Here is a 3,197-nt window from a genome sequence, read left to right on the forward strand (position 1 = left end):
TGTGGTGCACGAATTAATGGATTGGTGTAATGGCACTTGCTAAATATTTCCAAAGAGGTATACGAAAGATAATAAAAAGAGACAGTACATCTCTCCCACCTGACAGCAGCTCTGCTGCAGCGCATCGCTTCCTTTTTTAAGTCGGCAGAAAGAGAGGAGTCTGTGGTGTGTCTCGATAACGAGAGAACGCAAACACTTTTATCCTGTTGTAACAGTTTCATGATTAAGATAGTATTCTGAGTTAATATAAAAGTGAAGTGTGACACAGTACCTGTCTATTTATTTGACAAACAGTTCATCTTACCACTTCGAAACAGAAGTTTCTTCATTAGGCGACGCGGTCAACAATTAGTAACTTCTACGGCGGCTGTATTCGAGACGACCATCGTAACAGAAGAAAGAGGTAAATTTCCCACTGAGAAGAAAATACAACTAGGAACATTTACTATTAAATTACGTAGAAAGTTTGTTTCGGATTTGTTTGATGGTGTCTGTTCGACAACCGGCTGTAAAAGCGTTTCATTAACTTCCATTTATGACTACACACTTAAAAGTCATAAGCCGGCCGGAGTGGCCGAGCGGTTCTAGGCGCTACAGTCTGGAACCGCGCGACCGCTGCGGTCGGCCTCGGGCATGGATGTGTGTGATGTCCGTAGGTTAGTTAGGTTTAAGTAGTTCTAAGTTCTGGGAGACAGATGACCACTGCAGTTAATTCACATAGTGCTCAGAGCCATTTTTAAACATCATAAAATATTCAAAAACTCTAATTCATTATCCAGCCAGCAAGTAGCAGCAGTAAAATATACACTAGGATACACTGAATATTGTTGAAATGACAGAGATTTGGAGAGTATGGATGCAGATGTACTTGAAGTTAGCAAACGTAAAGCCTCTAAACACGTTGTGAAGGAAAATAAAAATGAATGTCACGTGTAATTGTCTTAATTTGTCTCATATAACATAAACAGTAGCTGCTTCTGATTAACAGTTCAGCATATGTGAATTAGCTATTATTGCACTACAGAGATATGAAAAGGAAGGTTTTGTAGTTTCTGAGAATGGAGGTGAGAGATTCGTCATTCGTGCAGTGGTGCAAGAGCCTAAAGAAATGGTCGTTCACTTTCAGCAGGGGCGTCACACGGAAGACAGTACAAGTCAGATCCAGAATTTCTCTCATATGTACATTTGAAGCCTACAGGTAACGTTCCCTGCGTACCATCTGACAGTGGAATAATAACGGGATACTGGGGGTATGGTATTATGGTATTTTATTTATGGTCTGCCATTTACCTGAAAGAGTTATTTAAAGTTTGATAAACTTGCACAAAATCGTTGAGGAAATTATTTGCAAAATGAACTCTGATCCTACAAGAACACTGCAACAGAACGAATTTCAGCAGTCCAATTGACATTTTTTTATTAATATTTATTGGAAACGGCCTTGCCGCAGTGGATACACCGGTTCCCGTGAGATCACCGAAGTTAAGCGCTGTCGGGCGTGGTCGGCACTTGGATGGGTGACGATCAGGGCCGCCATGCGCTGTTGCCATTTTTCGGGGTGGACTCAGCCTCGTGATGCTAATTGAGGAGCCACTCGACCGAATAGTAGCGGCTTCGATCAAGAATACCATCATAACGACCGGGAGAGTGGTGTGCTGACCCCACGTCCCCCCTATCCGCATCCTCCACTGAGGATGACACGGCGGTCGGATGGTACCGGTAGGCCACTCGTGACCTGAAGACGGAGTGCAATATTTATTAATATTAATAATATTCCTTGCAAATTATTACAACCTGGGTAATGAATGGATGGTAACTGCTACGTACGGAAAGAGATCGTGTAATTACACTAATTTGTCATGCCGAGCGACTTTTAGCACGAGGAGGCTTCACCATGAAAATTGGAACTAAACAAATGGGACATTATCGCGAGTGTATACATTTAATGCGGGCTGGAGGTTGCGATGTCTGAACTAGTATACCTACTGTAAGCTAAAGCACGTAGCACTTCTAAGTTGCTAACCGACACAGCCATGCTACTTTACTGCTTGAGTTATATGTGTTACGATTATTCCGGTCTATCTCATGATCACTGCAACGCAGAACAGTGTAAACACAGTTATTTCTACTGAGATGATGTTTTCACAGTGCAGGTACAGAGACTGCGGTCAATATACGTGACATTAACTCTTCCACTTTTTATTTTTAGACCTATTTTATTCTAATTTAATAGTTTTTTTCCTTTTTGCCTTTTCTTTGATGATATCTGCTATATCTCAGATAGATGCGAAAAGATCAAATGATAACAATAAAATAAAACGCATTGTCTCAGAGTTCCGTTCTCCTTATGCAGCTGTTTCAGTGCCGTAGACAACATATTTAACTTTACTGAGAAGTACTGCAGTGTTCTGTGCTATTTGGTGTATCAAGTATTAAAGTGTTTGCACAGGTAGACTCGTCTGACGATCTAATAACACATAAAATAATATTAAACAGCACTGCCACCTGTCAGTAAGCACACATTAAGTTTTGTCTCTGAGCATAATTGTTCGTCTCGAAGATAAACAGCTTGTCGTTTGTTCACCAGCTCCTCATCGTGCAAAAATAGAAGAAAAACTATAGTCTTTTTCTGTATTTCTAGATGCCCTTTACTGGATGGATGCATTAGAACTGTAAAGCGAGTTGCAATCAATTACTTTTATTTCAGAATAAACATCCTATCCAAACGCGTTTGAGAACCATTGTCATCAATTTTAGCGAATTATTCGTTTGCTTCTTTTAACATACATACACAAAAAAATTATACATCCTGGTCCACAAAGTATTTTCACCACGAAGAACAAAAGCGTTAAAAACAAAACAAAGAAAACAAAATTTAAAAAAACTGAGGCTCGCAAACTGCAGTATCGGAATAACTCCTGGATCACTCGGTATAATGTTTCTACTGGAAATACATTTTTCATTACTTTCTGTTTCAATTCATTTCGCATTTTAATCAACAGAACCTTTACATTAATGAGGCTGCACTTGTGATTAATTTGACAGTCAGAAACAAATGTGTAGGGTGCAGGGGGTGCAGGGTTTTGTAACGCACTCCACAGCCTCTGCAAGCATCGATTTACGGCTCTTTGTGCGTCTGGCTGTGGGGAAAAAGGGAACAGAAGGTAACGTATGGTCCGCTGCGCATTGGCTTCGCC

The 3,197-nt window shown here is 40.5% G+C and overlaps 1 pseudogene; it reads left to right on the top strand.

Moving 5' to 3' along the window:
- The first annotated feature begins 1,431 nt into the window (after positions 1-1,431).
- Positions 1,432-1,549, top strand: LOC126100971 (5S ribosomal RNA; annotated as a pseudogene).
- Positions 1,550-3,197: the final 1,648 nt, after the last annotated feature.

The sequence above is a fragment of the Schistocerca cancellata genome, chromosome 1 (assembly GCF_023864275.1).
Source record: "Schistocerca cancellata isolate TAMUIC-IGC-003103 chromosome 1, iqSchCanc2.1, whole genome shotgun sequence".
Classification (NCBI taxonomy): Eukaryota; Metazoa; Arthropoda; class Insecta; order Orthoptera; family Acrididae; genus Schistocerca; species Schistocerca cancellata.